At 50.7% G+C, this 20086-nt stretch overlaps 1 long non-coding RNA gene across 1 annotated transcript in view; it reads left to right on the forward strand.

The window, feature by feature from the left end:
• Positions 1-19618, forward strand: part of LOC138849957 (uncharacterized) — a 118693-nt gene extending 99075 nt beyond the window's left edge. Inside the window, exons 2-4 of the long non-coding RNA XR_016236546.1 lie at positions 12970-13128; positions 17287-17445; positions 19249-19618. This is a non-coding gene — a long non-coding RNA (uncharacterized LOC138849957). The remainder of the gene's footprint in view (positions 1-12969; positions 13129-17286; positions 17446-19248) is intronic.
• The last annotated feature ends 468 nt before the right edge of the window (positions 19619-20086 follow it).

Consider the following 20086-nt stretch of genomic DNA (forward strand, 5'->3'; position numbering starts at 1 on the left):
TCCCTGCAGGTTTTCAGACCCACACGTTCTCTCTGTCTTGGGTCTGGGTAGGCCAGTGGACAAGCAGCAGGGCCTTTGAGAATGGGGGAAATTCCAAACTGGTTTTTAAAATTCAAAACTGGACATTCAGCACAGGAATCTTACTTTGCAAGAGAGTGAGATGTGCATCTTTGCCTTCTTCATCAGTTCGAGAACTGACTCCCACGTCCTGTCCCCTCGGCCAGGGGGTCCCTCTTGGCGGACCTTGGGTCCCAGCCTCTGAGCCCTCACAGGTTCCGCCGTGGGCACACTAAACTCCAAGTGTCTTCCGAAGGCGGCTTTAGCTGCGGTCCTGCCTGTACTGATGTCCAGGCCCGAGCTTGTGCCGGACTGCCCGCCTGTGCCCACTGGAGAAACGGCTCCCGTGCTGGTGGTCAGATCACTGTTTGTGTTAGGCTGGATCCAGCTTCCTGGAGGACAGCTGGTTTTCAGCTAAGCGCTCACAGGCTCGCGTAGGCTCTGCGAACACATTTGATTACACTCGAGCGAAAGGGCCCACATTCAACTACACGCAAAAGAGAGAAGGCGGGTCAGCCCGGGACAGGAAGGAAAGAAATTTGTCCACAAATTACGTAATCCACAAGTTACATAATACATTAGCAAGGACCGCATTAGAGCCCAAACTCCTGGGGAGAAAAAAAAAATCATTTTCTCTCTTCTTTTTTTTTTTTTTCCTCTTAAGTGTTGAGAATGAGTTATGTTGTAAAGTCAAATTACTTTAAACCTGTAATGACACCCACCATTGGCGACAGTAGGGAAACAAGCAGAGAGTGACTATTCTGTGCTGTTTCTCCCATGATGGTGCTACCACCGCCACCTCTACCAGCTGCGACTCTGGCGAGGGCTTTCTCGGGTCACCAAGCTCTTCTCATCCCCTTGTCACCCCCAGCAGCTCCGTCGCGAGCCCTTCCGTGAGCGAGCTCATCAGTTTGTCTCTGTGTGGGAAGGAGATGTCCCAGGTCAGTGCCCTGAGGAGCACTGTTGGCACTGGCGGAGGGCTGTCCCCCGCCTTTCTGTCCTCAGACACCTCGTCAGAAGGTGGCGAGGGCACGGCGGGTGTGGCTGTCACCCACTGCTGTGCCGCTCATCTATCCGAGACACGGGGCTTAGCACTGTACTCGCTCTCCGCCAACTCAGTTTAGTGGGTCAGGAATTCAGGGAGGCCTTGGCTGACTGATTCTTTGGCTCCCTGGGTGTAGACTGGGGTCGGTTGGTGGCCTTTGGCTGGCACCTGGGCTGATCGGCAGGTCAGCTGGCTCGCACGCCTGGCAGGGACAGCTGGGAGGCCATGCTTCTCTGCCAGTGATCTCGGGGCCTCTCCACGTGGTCTGTCTGGCACAGCAGCTGGACAGCTCATGGGGCCCAGGATGAGTGTTCCAAGACAGGAAGTAGAGGTTGCCGGAGCCTTCAATCCTGGACCTGGTCCCGCTGGATTGAAGGGAGGTGGCAAATGCACGGGACACTTGCACAACTCTACAGCGGCAACTGAGACCTTTTCATAAACAGGTGCTCCCCGCTGGGGATCTGCACACCCCCAGACTTCTCCCCTCGGACAAATGGCCCAGAGCACGGGGTATGTGAGAACCACCTGTCCACCCCCCCGCCCCCCACACACACCCCAGGGAAGACCTGAGGAGGAAGCCTTTCCATGATGCCTCAGGAGGCCTGGGTTTCCAACAGCCCTTTCCTCCCTGGGGACTGAGGGCCTCTAAAGACATCCACATCCTAATGCCCTGAGCCTGTGAACAGCAAGAGAGACTTGGCCGATGCATTGTGGAAAATGTTATTTACTTTAAAGGCAGGGAATCAAAGTGTGAGAAAAAAAGAGACAGACAAAAAGAAATATCTTTCATCCACTGGTTCACTCCCCCAGCTGGCCCGCAGCCAAAGCCAGAGCCCAGAGCTCCATCTGGGTCTCCCACATGGGTGGCAGGGACCATGTACTTGAGCCGTCACCTGCTGCCTCCCAGGGTGTGCATTAGGAGGAGACTGGGATTGGAAGCTGAGCCAGGACTTGAGCCCAGGCACTCTGGTATGGGATACAAGCATCCCGGGTGGCTTCAAAAGCCCGACCCTGTGCATGCATTTCAAGGTTACCCTTGATTATCCGGGGTGCCCAGGATGACCCACGGGCCCTTAGAAGAGCCACAGGGGATCAGAGGGGCTGGTAAGAGAAGTGACAGAGCAAGCCAGCAGTGGAGGCGATGCGAGCCAGGGTTTGTGGGCAGCCTCTAGAAGCTGCAAGAGGCAGGCGTCAGTCCTGAGATGGAAGCGGCCCCGCCAGCATCTTGTTTTTATCCCCAGAGTTCTGAAGAGCGACGTTGTCAGCTGGACAACCTATTGACAGCATTTGAAGCCAGGTCAGGTGGCACGTTACAGTTTCACTGCAGTGTTCTTTCTGCTTTGGGCGTATTTTAAATTTTCCACGATTCAAAGTAATGAGAAAGGGAGCGGTGGCCTCGGGGACCGGAACAAAGACCGAGGAGCTGGCTGTGCAGTGGGCACCCCCCTTGGAACACGGCTGGCCCCCAGCTCCCGCCTCCCCGAGTGCTTCCCAGTGGGAGAGCCTCAAAGCAGGAGTCCGTGAGCATCCTTGAGAGGACCATCTCCAGCTTGTTAGAGAGAGCGACAAGGAAACGCTCAGGGGGGCAGGTGAGCACCAGAGGGGGCCGGGACCTGTGTGTGCCCCCTGGGAAGACACAGAGATCCGGGCAGACACTTGGCCGAGGGCTGCGACCCACAGGGCTCCCAGAGCACTGCTGTGCCCCCTGCAGAATGCAAGACGTCCCCTCCCCTTCGGGTTCTCCATGAATCCCCGAGCACAAGGGGGGAAGCCGAAGTTCAGGTCCATGGTCAGAAGAGGTGGGGACTGGTGAGGGCAGCTCGGGGTGTGGCCACTTGTGTTTATTTGGGGGAGCCAGCAGGGTGCTGGAGGTGAGAGGGCAGCCCCTTGCCCTCACTGGAGTGATCCAGGTAGAGTGTTGGGGGGGAGTGGCAGTGCTCTGTGAGTGCCCAAAGAAGGTGGAAGATTGTCCACGAGCTTGAGTTAGGCTGGTGGAGGGGAGGGCTCCCTGCCCAGCCTGGCTGAATTTCGCTTTCCTGGCTTCCTCCTTGGATCCTCAGAGCCAGTGGTTCCTAATGGAGTGGCATGGTGGGTCACCCAGGAGAGTTCAAAGACACCCAGTGCCTGGCACCTGCCCCACCAGGTATCTCAGCATCCCCAGTGTGTTCCCTAGGTGATTCCAGCGTGCACCTGAGGTTGGGACCACCCGGCTGGAGTCAGTCAAAGCCTCGCCCCAGAGTGTTCCCCCAACGAGCCCATGGAAGCATCTGCTCAGCTTCCCTCCTGAACACCTGTTGTTGGTGAGAGGTCGCAGCAGTTTGTTTCTCTTCTGAACTGCTCAGTTAGAGATTACAGGCACGGATGCCGTTTTACCACCGGTTCTGCTCCCGCCATGTCCCCAGGCACCCCTTGGGCCTGGCAGGTGACAGGGCATTCACCAAGCAGTTGCTGGGTGGACGACTGACATGGTCAGGAGGCAGTGGCCGTAGGCTTTGTGATCCAGTCACACACTGTGGGGAGGAATCAAAGCTCTAAGATTGGAGAGGAGGGTGTGCCAAAGAAGACCAGCCCCGGGGTAGGTGTGGTGGTGCGGGTCCCACCGTTAGGGACGCCTGCATCAGTGCCAGTTCGAGTCTGGGCTCCTCTGCTTCCTCTTCATCTCCCTGCTAATGCACCTGGGGAGGCAGAGGAAGATGGCCCAAGTGCTTGGGTTCCTGCCGTCCGTGTGGGAAACTTGCATTGAGATCCTGGCTCCAGGCTTCAGCCTGGCCCAACCTGAGCTGTTTCAGACATTAGGGGACAGCCCTACTGTTAAGGGCTTAGCAGAATTTCTGAAAACCATCTTTTAGAGTGCCCTGCAGAGCGCGGTCCACAGCGCCATCTGCTGGATAAAATATAAAACGGGCTCCGTTCTAAAGTCTGGAGGCAGCTTCCTAGCAGCTGTGAAGTCACGGAAAGCCTGGGTGTGAACCCATCCAAGAAGTTGGGTGAACATCATCGTGATGTGTGTGTGAGTGAGTGTGTGTGTGTGTGTGTGTGTGTAGAGAGGACTTGACATTTTATCTGAATGCACGAATCACAGTCAAATCTCACCACTGCAGGGTTCATGCAAACAGTGAAGAATTCTGGGTCTAGGCCAGGAAAGTCGGGTCTAAGACTCTTGAAATAACTCCAACGAGTGCCGAATGGCAGGCGCGGGCTGGCGGGTGGAGGAGGAGTGTGCGTTCCCTCTGTCAGCAGCTGTTGCCTTGGGCCAGGCTGAGGTGACCACATAAAGGGTTGAGTCGTGGTCTTTGATCAATTTCCTGGCGCGAACATGACAGAGAACCCAGCTGTTAGAAGAGCTATTCCAAGTGCTTCAGTGGGTTTCTAAATGCTTACCTTATGTTCGTGAAACTTTAGACTGATTTGGTATTTTTATCCAGCAACCCGATCTTTCCAGTAAAAACTGCATGCTCTCTGTTTCTCTGTTTCTCTTTGTCTCATTCACACACACACACACACACACACACACACACAAGGCTTGCTATAGCTAGAAGCTTCTCTTGGACCCTAACTGGAAGACTCTAGTCTATTCCAACCTGGAAATACTGGAGGTGCTCAGGAGGAGTCCTGGGAGAACTGAGGTTATTTAACCTGGGATGGGTGGTGAATGTTGACTTGATAGGGTCTTCAGATGAAGAGCAGGTCTTGATTAAGTGGCACTAGGACCGACACCCGTTGCGCTGAGTGGGAGGGGCTGAGGGTGCCTCCAGCCCACGAAGTTCTGTGCAGGGAGCATCTTGCTATCTTTATAAACACACCACCCTGCCGCCAGCACTTCGCCTTGTAACAGGGTTCTGGGGTCTGCTGAACACTGGACAGCAGCCATTCTTCCAAGTATGGAGGTGACAGCAAAGAGAATTGGCTTGCACTGTGGCGGCAAGAACTCCATTGCAGATCAAGGAAAATTTCCCAACAATGAGTCGTTAGATTCTGAGCCAAGTGATGGGCAGAAACTATGACCTATTCTTTGCTGTGGGTCTTTGCAAGATAGAATTCAGATTTCTGGCATGTGGGATTCTTACGTAGTGGGGGCAATGAACATAATGAACTCTCTAATCACTCAGCAGATATTTAATGAGTCCCCGGTCTGTGTCTGGCCCGGTGCTGGTCTCAGAGGGACACGTACGTGACCTGGTCCTGCTCCCTCCTGGGAGGGTGCAGTGGTGGGGGGCGGGGAGAAAGGAAGGAAGTTAACAAGCACTAAATACCTCAGGAGAGTTTGCTTCTCAGGGAGGTGGCAGGGTCGTCCGGCATTGAAGCCTGCAGGGATCAGCTGTCTTGTCTTTGCTGGGACAGCTGGGAGGGAGGCGAGACAGATATGGCTGGGCTGAGGCAGGCTTGGGAGCATCCAAGTCAGGTCTAAAGGCTGGTGGGTCTTTCGCACTGGAGCAGAGATAGGCGGGGGATGCAGGGATAGATGAATCGGGAAAGGGGGTTGTGGGCGGTCCCAAGGGCTGAGCTGAGGGATTTGGACTTTGCTTGTTCCTGCGAGCGGCAGGTGGTTAGTTAACACCTTCAAAATGTCAGCGGACCAGAGAACAGGGTGACCCGCCCAGCTCCTGAGCCCACCTGTCACACTGCTGGGCAGTGGGACTCAGGGGGTTCTCTCTGAGTGCTGGCCAACCTGGGGAGAGGCAGGGGAGGGTCGAGCAGCTGCCCCATGGGAGGATGCCGCAGGCCAGCAAACACGCTGGAAACCCAGGTGTGGAGGGACAGCCCCCGGGCAGCAGGACCCACCCGAGCGTGTCACCAGCGGGTCTCCGCCCGGTCTGGCAGTAGCAATCTTGCACAGACAACATCCCTGATGTCCCAGAGGCTGAGAGGTATGCAAACCTCTTGCTGTGATGGTAGGAGAGACGCCCTCCCTTGGTGTCCTGAGTGCTAGGTGCCTCCTGGGTGTTATGCATGTGCCCTCTCTCTCTTGTTTTAGATGTTGGCACACTCTGGCTGCCCCCTCGGGTAGGCGTGGGGCTTGTTGCAGACATCTGAGTAGCTGCGACCTTCCCAGTGGCTCCAGGATGAGCGTGGCAAAGTGATGGCAGTCAGTGCGCACCATCATTTTACCTCCTAGGTCAAGGCTGGCCTGTCGTGGTTAACAGCGCTCAGTTTCAGCAGGGCCTTTGCTGGCCTGGGCCCTGCCACCTCCTTCACCTGCCCAAGCCCAGTGTTTCTGTCAGTCCCCTCCCCACCTCCTGCCTCCTGCCAGCTGGCCATCTGCTTTCTATGACTGTAATCTTGCTGTTTCCAGAATTTCATACATGTGGAGCCGCGCCGTGTCGTAATCTTTCTGTCTACATCATTTTTGGAAACTTGGTATAATGCTTTTGAAAATTCACCCATATTGTTGTCATTACCAGGAGTGTATTTCTGGGCCTGGGGGTGGTGGAGCAGGGGTTGAGTCACCGCGTGGGACACCCACATGACACATCCAAATGCCTGGATTCAAGTCCCAGCTGTGTCCCTGATTCCAGCTTCCTGCTGGTGTGTGCCCTGGGAGGCAGCAGGTGCTGGCTCGGGCGGCTGGGTCCCTGCCACCCATGTGGTGACCTGGGTTGAGTTCCTATCTCCTGGCTTCTGCCTGACCAGCTCTTGTGAGCCTTGGAGGAATGAACCAGTAGACTGGGGAGATTTCTCTCTCTCTCTCTCTCTCTCTCTCTGTCTCTCTCTCTCTCTCCACCTTTGAAATAAATAAGCACAAATTATTTTCGATATTACTGAGTAATTTACTATTTTATAGCTATTCTACAATATAGAGTACTTGTCTGTTCACCTCTTGATGGCCACTTAGGCTGGATAGAGTTTTGAGCTATTATGAATAAAGCTAGTGGGAACATTTGTATGTAAACTTTTGGGCAGATGTATGCTTAGATTGCTTTGGGTAAATACCTGTGCAAATGGCAGGTGTATGTTTAACTTTATAGAAATTTTCCAGCAGGGGTGGGTGTTTAGCCTGCTGATGGAGATACCGGTGAAGCAGCCTGTAGCCCATGTCAGAGTGCCTCGGTGTGAGGTCCATCTCCAGCTCCTCGGTCCAGTCTCCTGCTCATGCAGACCCTAGGAGGCAGCAGGTGATGGCTCAAGTGCTTTGGCTCCTGCCATCCCTGTGTGAGACCTGGATTGAATGTCCAGCTTCCAGCTTCAGCCCCAAGCCGGCCTTGGCCATCGTGGGTATTTGGGAAGTGACCCAGAGGATGGGAGCTATCTCTGTCTGTCTCTCTCCCTCGCACAAAACAAAATGACAGCAAAACCAAAAACCAACCCTGCCAATATGTTCTCCAAAAGGCTTTGCCATTTAGCATTCTCACCAGCAACATGAGTGCCATTTGTTCCAGATCCTTGCCAACATTTGGTGTCATGTGTTTTTGAACATTTTAATCATTAATGTAGTTTTAATTTTGATTTTTTTTCTGATATCTTTTTATGTGCTTAGTGGCAATCCATATGTTCTTTGGCAGTGTCTGTTTGAATATTTGTTAATATTTTATTTAAACTCAGCAATTATTTTTCCTAATATTTTTGAATCATGTATTTTATATATTCTGGATATAAGGTCTTTATAAGATACATGATTTACCAGTATTTTCTCCCAATCTTTGACTTCTGTTTTCTTCTAAAAAACCAAAGTTGTTAATTTTGATAAAGTACAATTTATCATTTTTTCTTTTGTAGTTCATTCTTCTAGTCTTATTTAAAAAATCATTCCTCAACCCAAGTCACTCAGGTTTTCTCCTGCTTTCCTGAAAGTTTTACAGCTGTAGCTGTCACCCTCAGGTCAAGGATCCATGCAGTTAATCTTTATGTAGAGCGCGGGATAGGGGCCAACATGCGTTTTTTTTACGTATGAATAACGGAGTCTTCTATACCATTTGTTGGGAGTGTTTTCCTTTCTGTACTGAATTACATTGGTTTCTTGTTCTGGACTGTCAGTTCCATTGATTTGTATGTCTATCTTAACACCAATACTCTCTTTTTTTGTTTTAAGATTTATTTATTTGAAAGGCAGAGTTTTGAGAGAGAGAGAGAGAGAGAGAGAGAGAGAGAGAGATCGATCTTTCATTCACTAGCTCATTCCCTAAATGACTGCAATGGCCAGGGCTGGGCCAGGCTGAAGCCAGGAGCCAGGAACTTCTTCCAGGTCTCCCACATGGGTGCAGAGGCCCAAGGACTTTGCTCCTCTACTACTGCTTTCCCAGGTGCATTAGTAGGGAGTTGGATTGGAAGTAGATCAGCTGGGAAACAAACACACCCATATAGGATGCCAGTGCCATGGGCAGTGGCTTAACCCACTGCACCACAATGCCAGCCCCACCAATACTCTGTTAATTATGGTAGCTTTATAGCAAGTCGTGAAGTCCAGCAGTGTATATAATTTATTCAATGTTGTCTTTCTTTTCAAAAATGACTTTGTGTATTTTATGTCCTTTGCATTTTCACATACATTTTAGAGCTAGTTCATGAGTTTCTCTCTTTTTTTTTTTTTAAAGAAAAAAAAAAGATGTTTATTTATTTGAAAGTCAGAGTTACAGAGAGAGAGAGAGAGAGACCTTCTATTCTCTGGTTTACTTTCTAGATGGCTGCAGTGACCAGGGCTAGGTTGGGCTAAAGCCAGGAGCCAGGAGCTTCTTCTGGATCTCCCACACAGGTACAGGGGTCCAAGGACTTGGGCCATCTTCCACTGCTTTCCCAGGCTATAGCAGAGAGCTGGATTGGAAGTGGAGCAGTTGGGACTTGAACTGGTGCCCATATGGGATGCCGGCACTGCAGGTGGAGGCTTTACCCACTACACCCCAGCACCGGCCACAGCGTTTGAGTTTTATCAGGTGATTTTAGTTCATTTATTGATATGATCCTGTGGCTTCTCATTGTTGCTCAGTTCTGATGATGAATTACATTGCTTTTCGGTTATTACACTGACCCGTGACTCTTGGATTAAATCCCACTCGGTTTTGACGTGGGACTCTTCCTTTATGTGCTGCTGGATGTGATCTGTGAAGGATTTTTGCATCTGCATTCATACAGGGCATTAGGCTGAGTGCAGTCGGTAATGTACGGGGTTTGCCATCACCTCTGCCTTCTCACTCACGGAGCCTGGGGGCTCCCCTGGGCCTGCCCCTCCTGTGGACACCCACAAAGCAGAAGCGGGAGAGCTGGCGTTTTCTGTGCTCTGCCCCTCAGGGATCGCGGCCCTGTGTTGCCTGGTGAGGCTGTTGTTTCCCACCGCTTCTTCTGTTTCGTCACTGTTTTCAGCAAGAGGGTAAATCCAGTCTCTGCTCCTTCTTCTGGATCACAGGGGAAGTCCTCTGGGCACTTGCTGCATCACTGGTTTTAGCATTTTGATAGCTGTGTGGTTTTCATCATGTTTCTTTTGCGTGGGTTTGCGGAAATTCTTAAAAAAAAAAAAAGAAAAAACTTCATTCATTTATTTGAAAGTCAGGGAGAGAGAGAAACAGAGACAGAGGGGAATCTATCCACTGGTTCACTCTTCAGATGCCTGCAACAGCCAGGGCTGGACCAGGCTAAAGCCAGGAGACTTAAGGTCTCCCATGGAGGTGCCAGGGACCCAACCATCCCCTGCTGGCTCCCAGGGTGTGCATTAGCAGGAAGCTGGAGCCAGGCTCAGAGCCGGAACTGACGCCCAGGCTCTCCGATCTGGGCTGTGGGCTTCCCACGCAGCAACGGACACTCTGCCAAGTGCCCACTTCGGTCGGGATGCTTCTTTATGGGTTTCTAATTTTCCACAAACTTGGAATGGTTTTTTATTCCTTCTGTCATTATGTTTGCCCTTTTCCCCTCTGGATTAGTTTATGAGAGTTGCTGTAACAAATGACGCAGACCCGGCGGGCGGCTTACACAGCAGCTCTGTTCTGTCACGTCTGGATCGTGAGGGGTGGGTCCAGGTGGAGGCAGGGCTGGCTCCCCTCTGGCCTCTCCTTCCTTGGTTTGTCTTCTCTCCGTGTCTCACTTGGTCTTCCCTCTGGGTGTGTCTGTGAACAAATGTCCTTTCCTTCCAAGGAAATCAGCCATTTCAGACTGGAGCCCATCCTAATAACATCACTTTAATCTAATTGGCCCTCGAAAGACGCTGTTTCCAATAGGGTTTTTCTGTGCCTGGTAAGTGTTTATTGGATGCTGTACATTGTGAATTTCACACTATTGAGTGCTTGTTTTTAAAAATATCCTATAGGGGCCGGTGCTGTGCATAGCAGCCTGCAGTGCCGGCATCCCATATAGGTACCTGTTCGAGTCCCCACTGCTCCACTTCTGAACCAGATCCCTGGTATGGCTTGGGAGAACTGTAGAAGATGGTCCAAGTCCTTGGGCCCCTGCACCCGCATAGGAGACCCGGAGGAAGCTCCTGGCTCCTGGCTTCGGATTGGCGCAGCTCTGGCCGTTGCAGCCAGTTGGAGAGTGAACCAGTGGATGGAAGACTTTCTCTCTCTCTCTGACTCTTCTTCTCTCTCTATAACTCTGCCTTTCAAATAAATAAATAAATAAATCTTTTTTTAAAAAAGTAATCACTACTTTAAAAAAAATTTAAATATCCTGTAAATATCAATGGGCTTTGTTCTGGGTTGCAATTAAGTCAGGTGGGGAGAGTTTGATCCTTTCAAGGCTCACTTTAAAGCTTTGTTAGGGGCTGGCGCCGCGGCTCAATAGGCTAATCCTCCACCTAGCGACACCGGCACACCGGGTTCTAGTCCTGGTTGGGGCGCTGGATTCTGTCCCGGTTGCCCCTCTTCCAGGCCAGCTCTCTGCTGTGGCCTGGGAAGACAGCGGAGGATGGCCTAAGTGCTTGGGCCCTGCACACCATGGGAGACCAGGAGAAGCACCTGGCTCCTGGCTTCAGATCGGCACAGCTCTGGCCGTTGTGGCCATCTGGGGAGTGTACCAGCAGATGGAAGACCTCTCTCTCTCTCTCTGCCTCTCTGTAACTCTGTCTTTCAAATAAATAAATGAAAATTAAATGAAAATTAAAAAAAAACCACAAAGATATAAGTGGATCTCTCCACAGAATTCTGGAATATTCTCTTTCCCTATCTTCCTAACTCTTCCTTTCAAATAAATAAATCTTTAAAAAAAACCTGGGAACTTGCTTGGTATATAGATAGTAATAAGTGTTAGCTTGTCGACTGCCTTCCTGTCTGCCATGCGTTCCAACGATAACTGTCTTACTGGGCAAAGCTAATGACCGTGGGAAGTAGAGGAGGTGCTCAGCAAAGCTGCCTGCAGGTGAACGAGTGTCCTTCAGGTCCAGAGGTTAAGTCCTCTTCCTTTGGGATTTCCTCTTCAGGGGCCCAGCCTCCGGCCCTCTCTTCCTCTCACACTTCATGGCGGTTCACTGGGCTTCGTACTACAGGCACCATCCCCGGGGGGCTCGTCACCCCCTGCTGTCTATGTCTGGCCCTCCCCATTGCTCTTCTGTACCCAGACCAGTGCCTGGAACATAACCGGTGTTCAATATACTGTTCATGAACGAATCCTTGTGGTCGCTGTACCCTGTTGCTTCGATCTTTTAACTCTACTCCATTTGTGCTTTCTCTCCCAAACTAGAGAGGAAATCCCCTGAAGGCACCTCTGTGGTCATCAGGTTGGGACTGTGATGAAGAGTGAGTCCCACATCAAAGTGTCTGGCCCAGAGTCTGATCCTCGCTGGAGGGCAGTTGCTTGCTCCTGATGTTTCATTTTATAAACATTTGCTTGCTAGGCACCAGGAAAAGAATGAAAAGGCGCGGACTCAGACAGACGTGGCATTAAGATGCTCACCGAGGCATGTCACCCGTGTAGCTAGCGAAATTGTCGTCTTTTAAGTGTTATATTTTTGTCCCAGCCCACGTCAAAGTCCAGATGGAGTGAGGGAGGGTTGGAAAGGGGGCCCCCTAACCTCCAGGAGCCCTGCAGATCTCATCTCTTAAGTGGTATCGCCCATCTGCTTCAGTAGCTTCCTTAGCAACTGGACAAGTAAATCCTCATGGGGGAATGGCCAGCAGTGTTTCGGTCTTCGTCTTTCTTATTAGGTGCGGAAGCCAGGAAGGTGGTCTTTTATAAACAGTACCACGGGATTGATTCCAGGACTCCAGGAGTCTTTTATGTGAAATGGCATTTGCATATAGCCTATGCAATTCTCCCACATGCTTCAAGTCACCTCCAGAACACTTACCCTACCTAGTGCAATGCAAATGCTATGTAAATAGTTGTCATGCTGTATTGTTTAGGGAATAACGACAAAAAAAAAAAAAAAAAAAAAACCGTCCACGTGCACTCCATACATAATTTACTTTTCAAATATTTCGACCTGCAGTTGGTGGAATCCATGGGGGCAGAACTTGTAGAATACAGGCTCTACAAGTAACAGGCAGCTGGACCACTGTCCCTCGGGGGTGTAGACAACAATCAGATCGCAAGGGGCCATCTGTAGTGTCTGTACCCCTTCTTGAGCTGGTAGCTGCCTGATTTTCCCTGGGACACCTCCCAGCCTCAGACTCCAATGGTTAGGGTGAGAGTGGTACTCCCTGGGTAATTATTTAGAGAATCATTCTGAGCAACATGACTCTTTTTAAAAAAATATGTAAAAATCACATTTGTTCTTGAAACTTTGATCTTCTGGACGGGTCTGTCTTTGAAGAGTTTTAAAAAAAGAATACAGAGAAAACATTTTTGTTAGACATTGTGGTTTGATTGAAAGTCTGGTGGTCAGGCCTGGGGATATGAGGAGGGTGCTCAGACATCAAATGGATTTCTTGTCTTAGATCTGTCTCAAACCAGGGCTTTTGGTTTTACTCTATTCTCATTTCTAATGCGACTCAATCTTCCCTCACTGCCAGAGTGCTCAGCGCTGATTATTAGTCAAACTCCCCGGGCAGCCAGAAGCCACACCTTGGAAACCAACACTGCGCTGACTTTGCCGACTGCCGTGGATTGAGACCAGCAGGTTGAAGGAGAAGGCTTGGTCTTGACTTTGGTCCTGAAGTGCCGAGATACAGGTCAGCATGCGTGGGGCCAGGTCTGACATCATACAGCCCAGATTTTTCAGTCTTCATTTCAAAAACGTCCCCTTGTCCCTATCCATATCTGGTTGATCAGCTGTCCTGGGTTCGAGGTTAGAATCTAAAGTCAAAATAAAGGCACGCGGTTCACCAGCTCCATCACCTGGGTTCTTGGCTCCTCTGCCTGTCGCTCCTTTGCCTTCCAGGGTCCCTCTTGTTCTTCCAGCCTCGGGAACTCAGGCTTCTGACTTTTGGTCATTCCCACGGCAGACCGGCCCTCTTACCCTGAAGCCATTGTGGTGGATGGCAGTGCTTCTCCTCAATCTTATTGGATTCCTTAAAAAGTTATTTTGCTCTGTTTCTAACCACCCAAAGATATACACAGCTCTGGAAACGAGTAGCAGTTTCTATCCAAGCTCAGGATAGAATCCTTCCTTCCTTTCTGTTGTCTTTGTTATTTTAGTTATTAGATAGGCGGGCAGACAGAGAGCTCTCATATGCTGGTTCACTCCCCAGTGCAACAGCTGGGGCTGGGCCAGGCTAAACTGAGGAGCTGGAAACTGAACCCAGGTTTTGGATGTGGGTGGCAGAGACCCAGCTATCTGAACCATCACCCGCTGTTTTCCAAGGTGCACAGTAGCAGGGAGCTGGAATTGGGGGCGCTGCTGGGACTCACACCTAAGCTGCCCAAATGGGATGTGGGTGCTTGAGCTGCACTGGATGCATGTCCCACTTTGAGTTGACCCTTTCATCCACAGTTTCCCTACGTGGTGCACCTGCCCCTTGCACAGCCTGTGGCTTACTCTCCACCCTGTGTGGCATCACAGGTTGAACTGTGTGCCCCTTAACTTTGCATGTGCACGTCCTAATCTCCAGAACCTCAGCATGTGATCTCATTTGAAACGAGGGTGACTGAGATAGGATTAGCTAGGATAAGGTCAGACTGTGTAGGAGGGGCCTCAAAGGAGGACATTTGCACTCAGCGACTTGCGCAGAGGGAGAACGCCACATGCATGTGAAGGCAGAGGTGGGTGTGATGCATCTACAAGCAAAGGCGTGTCAAAGACTGCCAGCAGCCTGCCAGAAACCAACAGAGGGATGGAAGAGATTGGCCCCACAGCCCTCAGATGTCGCTCCCCGTCTTCGTAGAGGAGCGACACTAGACCCTGCGCTGTTCTTCTGTCTGCTCGGCCCTCCCCGGGTTTGCTGCTGGTTCTTCCCGGGTTGGCTACTATCCCTTCCACCTCCGTGGAAGGGCAGTTCCCCCTGGCCACATTCCCCACTTCCGCAGGGGAGCGGCACACCGCCGGCCGGCTCTCTGGGGGGCTGCACAGGTGTTCCCCTTAGATGTTCCCCTTAGATGTTCCTGGTGCATGCCGTCTCTCTCCTCCTTTATAGTCCTCCTCTGCCAATCCCAACTCGGCTGCCCACACGCCGAGTACGCTGCTCTCCTCCAATCAGGAGCAAGTCCTACAGTTTATTAGCTGAACTGGAGGCAGCTGTGCAGAAGCTGTTTACTTCTCTCCCAGCGCCATATTGTGGGAGAGCAGATGCATAGAATAAGTCTTAATTCCAGTAATTCAGTCCAGTCCGGGCTGCTCCCCACACTCAGAAGGAACCAACCTACCTGACACCTTGACCTTGGATTTCCAGAAACGTGGAGACAATATAATCCTGTGCTGTACACCTCCCAATGTGTAGTACTTTGCTATGGCAGCTGGAGACCAATGCCCTTGATCTCTCCACTTCCTCTCTGGCTTCCCACTCCCTTCCTGGTCCCCCCCTCCCCCGGGCGGGCACTTCCATGATAAACCATTTGCACATGAACCCCCAACTCCAGGCCTGCATCCCAGGAACCCGTCCTAAGTCAGATGTCCCCCGGTTGGATGACCACCACCAGCCTGGACCTCTCTGAGCGATGGACCTCGATGCCCACTGCCAGCTGGAGCCCTGGATGGTACGCAGATGCTTCAGGGTCCATGCAGCAAAAGCAGACGCGTCACCTCCAAAGTCTGTTGTCCCAGTGCCACTCCCCTAAGGCGGAGGGGCACCACCACGCTTCCAGGGCTTCATGTCCAAAGCCTGAAGTCTGCCCTTGCCCCCTGCTCTTCCCTCACCCCCTAAGATCCGAGCGTTGTCCACGGCCTCTCAGGCTTCCTCTTGGCTCCCAGGTCTGCCCTCCTCCCTCCGTTCCTGCCTGCAGCTGCCCTGGACAGACCTTCACTCGTGTTCCTTGGCTGAGTACAGGAGCCCTCTCACCCCCAGCCACCGCTCTTCTCTGCGCCTTGTGTCTGCCAGTTCTTTCCCAGGACACAGTCTACCAGGGGCTCCCGACCACCGACAGCTGCAATGCCAACTCGATGGCGTGGTCAGCCCAGGCCCTGCCCCAGGGCTGCCTTCCCCACAGACCTCACTGCACCACCAGCGATCCCCCAGGGGTGCAGTGCTCGCTCCTGCCTCCTGCTCTCTCCCCCGCTGCTTTGGGTCTAGGACCCCTGGCCTCCTCATTCCGTGGGTGGATAACTATCATTCAACTCCCCAGTCTCTCTGCAAACTGACTTGCTCCCTGCAGACTCCCAGTCAATCCACACACGGACTTCCCTGGGTGCCCGGATGCCTAAGCCACATCCAGGGTGTCTCCATCACTCGGGATTGCAACTGTGTGCCCTTTCCACGACACCGGAGGGGAGGAGGCTGCCAGCGGCACAGTGAGGCAGCTGGGCAGTCCCGGGGGCCTTCCCAAGGTCTGCCTTTACTGGAGGTTACACCTCCTGCAAGAAGCCTGAATGCCATGCAGGGGCTGTGCTAATGTCGTACAGGTAACCGAAGCCCTTTAGTTACCAAACCAGTGGTGTGTCCTTTGCCACCATTTTCCTGAAAACCACAGGTCCAGAGGTAACCTCATTGCCATCCGCCTCTCCTTCCCCAATTAGCGTCAGGCAGACCCTGCGTGCCCTCATCTTGTGCCAAAGGAAAGGTAAACTGCCTTCCAGGCCTCGGGGCTACAGGTGCCTTCTTGGGTTCGCAAGAAAGACGAAATACAGACTGAGGAATGTGGACGTACACCCAACTTCAGGCCCGTTAGACTTCTCACTTCCCATCTCTTGTCTATTATTTTATTTATTTATTCTTTCTTTTTTTAAGATTTATTTTATTTATTTGAAAGAATTACAGAGAGAGGTAGAGACAGAGAGACAGGTCCTCCATCTAATGGTTCACCCCCCAAATGGCTGCAACAGCTGGAGCTCAGCCAATCCAAAGTCAGGAGCCAGGAGCTTCTTCTAGGTCTCCCATGCAGGTGCAGGGGCCCAAGCACTTGGGCCATCTTCTACTGCTTTCCTAGATACATTAGCAGGGAGATGGATAGGAAGTAGAGCAGCCGGGACTTGAGCTGGCACCCATATGGGATGCTGGTGCTACAGGCGGTGGCTTTACCTGCTATGCTACAGCACTGGCCACTTGTCTTATTATTTTAACGTAAGGGTTTCCAGCCTTAAAGCAATGAGAAGCCATCTGAAGTTTGAGTAGATCGCCAGATAATGAGTGTTCCCATCATATAAAAGGCATTTTCCTTTGTATCCTCACCAAGTTTACATTAACGTTTGTGCTCTGTGACTCTTTCACATGATAAGAGAGCATTTATTGAGCACCTACCATGTGCCATGCACTGGGTAAGTTCTTTGGGTGCAGAGGTGACTATGAATGGTGCCGCTCTACAGACAGACACAGAAGCCCTCCCCCAGAATGTGAAGTGACTGGCCGGTGGTTAGCTGTTCCCCAGCCTCCCTTCTCCCCTTCACAATAATGAGAGTTTGCTCTGCCTCTTTTGACACCTGAGGCAGATAGTAAGAGGGGCTGGAAGGTGGACAGGCCAGGAAGAAAGAGCGAGGGTGGGGCATGAGACAAGGGTAGGGGCAGTTTGCAGGAGTATGGGAGGAAGAATTTTTTTAAAGATTATTATTATTATTATTATTATTATTCATTTGAGAGATGGTTAGGGAGAGACAGAGAGAAAGGTCTTCCATTGGCTAGTTCACTCCTCAAATGGCTGCAATGACTGGAGCTGGGCTGATCCAAAGCCAGGAGCCAGAAGCTTCTTCTGGGTCATCCATGCAGGGGCCCAAGCACTTGAGCCAACTTCTTCTGCTTTCCCAGGCCATAGCAGAGAGCTGGATCAGAAGAGGAGCATCGGGGACTGGAACCCGCATCTATATGGAATGCTGACGCCACAGGTGGAGGCTTAGCCCACTATGCCACAGTGCCGGCCCCAGGAGGAGGAATTTTTGAAGCGGTAACCTGTGACCCACACATCAGGTCTGTATGTTCTACACTTCAGACCCACTCCATGAACAATTGAGTCCAGTTTATTTTACAATTCTAAACCGTAAGCTTATGGAAAAATCATGTGCCTGTTTGCTTGGGGAATGACTCACAGACTGAGTTTGTGCCCAGCTGGTCATCAAGACCTGGTGTTTATGGCAGACTGGTTAGCAGCTTTGCAATAAATAGAGCAAGAGGAGCTGCCAAGGAATTTAAGCTCCATCCTCTCCCCTCCGTCTTTTCTATGTGAAAAGATAAATAAAAATAATTTGTTCCCAATACTTAAAGAATTCCTACAAAATAAATTATTGGTAGCTCTTCTGCTGTCTGCATTCTCTGATTCCAGATCTTATTCGATCCCAAGTCTCTTCGGACTTCAAGATTCTCCTTTATGTCCCCTAAAATGAAAGAAAGGACAGTTGGGTCTTTGGAGGCAGCCTGTCTCTGCTCCAAGTTAAGGATTCTCCTCTCCAGGGCTGTTGGCATCCCTGTGTGCTGATTTCCCTTGTTGGAATCCACTTCCAACCTCTTTGTCCAGGAGCATTCCTGCCACGCCCTCCCCAAGCTCCGACTATGTTGGTGACATCTGGAGCAGGGTCTCCAGGAGGCCATCTGCCCTCTCCTCCCATCTCTGAATTTCTGGAAGTAAATCCCTTGACTCAGCCAAACCAGGATTACTTAGTGTTTTTTTTCCATTCTTCATTCTCATTTAAATACATTACAACTCCACCATCTGAGGCTTTGATTTTCTTTTAACTATACTTCAAGGCTATGCAGGATTTAAAGACTAATCTTTCTACCTCGTATTTCTATTTTGCCATGTGGATTAGGCAAAGTCCATTCTTTGTCAGGAAATTGTCTTTGTAACTTTGGGGTACTCATCGCCTAAAAATATTCTTGGGATACTTATAAAGCTAAAAATGCATGCATAATATGCCCAGGAAACAGATACAGAGCCACAGAAATTTTGCACGTGAAGGAAGCCATCGTGGTCTCTTACAGTACTTATGCTTTCACTGGCCTCCCTATGGAAAACTCTCTTTTCTTTTCTATGGTTGAGAAATAGGAGTTCTTGTGAATTGTTTCTTCTGGTTTCAGTGAAAGTCCCCCAAATGATGATCAATGTCCAAATAAGCCCACAGGAAGATGTCATCCACCCCAAGTCCATCGGAACATTCTTGGAGCTTTCTTTAATGAGGTCTTCTTGGAATTAAGAGTTTATTTCTCAGGGCATCATTAGACTGTTGGTTATCCATACTGGACAGACTAACCCACTATTCGATCTTCCTGGAATGTGGCATTCTGGATGTTTGGAATGCTATTTAAAAATGCATCAGTAAATGTGGTGATGTATAAATGGCCACATTTTGAGCAGGTTAATTCATAACAGATAAGACATAATTTGATCTTAAAACAGATACAGATGCTGAGATTCCTGTGTTTTTCCCCCAACGTAGGGCAGAAGCAGCAGAAAGGAAGTGCATCCAGTTAACCATCCAGCCTCTTTGTTTTCCAGGAATGTGAGGTGCGGAGACCGTGTGCTCAGCTCGTCATCATTGGTTGTTCACTCATTCATTCTGTTTCAAAAGATGTTTAATGGTCACACTGTTCTGATGGATACATGCCTGCTTGGCATGCCAGCTGATGGCCTGCTTGGTTGTGTGTTTGCTCTTAGGCTTATGCCGTGTTAAGTTCTTAAATGTTTTTGAGCAATAGCTATGCCTTATGAAAGTGCAATGGGATAATTTACGATAGCAACCAAGGCTTGCTTGGTTGTTTCTTTTCTTTTCCTTTCAGGAATTTCATTTTGTTCCCATTGCTTTCTCAACCAATTTGCAAGACTCGTCCAGCCTGTGGAGTTAGTCTGTGCTAGACTATGCTGCAGTAACAAATGACTGCAAACATCCCAGTGAGTTAATGCACACTAGCTTATTTCTCACGTACATTGGCTGTCCATTGTGAGTCGGTGAAGGGCTCTGCTCCCTAGAGTCACTTGGGGACGTGGGCTACAGAGCTGCCATCGTCTTGTAGCCGCACCATCTGCGTGCAGGCCTCCTGGGCGGCTGCAGCAGAAGAGAGCACATGGCTCAGGAGTGTAGCACGCTTAATTCCTCATCCACATTTCTTGGCCAGAACTAGTCCAGTGGCCTTGTCTTAACTGCAAGTGCTGGGGAATATGGGAATTCTGTCTCGTGGAGTGAAGGACCCAGCAAAAATGCTGAGAGAAGGGAAAGTCAACTGAGCTTCAACACAAACTGTCAGCAAACTGGCTAATGAGAATATCCTGGTGACAAAAAGGTATGGAGTTGGGGCTGGCCCTGTAGCGTAGCGGGTAAAGCTGCCACCTGCAGTGCCGGCATCCCATATGGGCACCAGCTCAAGTCCCAGTTGCTCCACTTCTGATCCATCTCTCTGCTGTGGCCAGGGAAAGCAGTAGAAGATGGCCCATGCGTGGGCCCCTGTACTCACATGGGAGACTGGAAGAAGCTCCTGGCTCCTGCCTTCAGATCAGTGCAGCTCCGGCAATTGTGGCCATCTGGAGAGTGAACCAGCGGATGGAAGACCTCTCTTCCTCTTTCTCTGTCTCTCCATCTCTGTCTCTCTCTCTGTAACTCTGCATTTTAGATAAATAAAT

This window comes from Oryctolagus cuniculus, chromosome 6, assembly GCF_051225735.1.
Source record: "Oryctolagus cuniculus isolate XC-2025 breed Fujian yellow rabbit chromosome 6, ASM5122573v1, whole genome shotgun sequence".
In the NCBI taxonomy this organism is placed as follows: Eukaryota; Metazoa; Chordata; class Mammalia; order Lagomorpha; family Leporidae; genus Oryctolagus; species Oryctolagus cuniculus.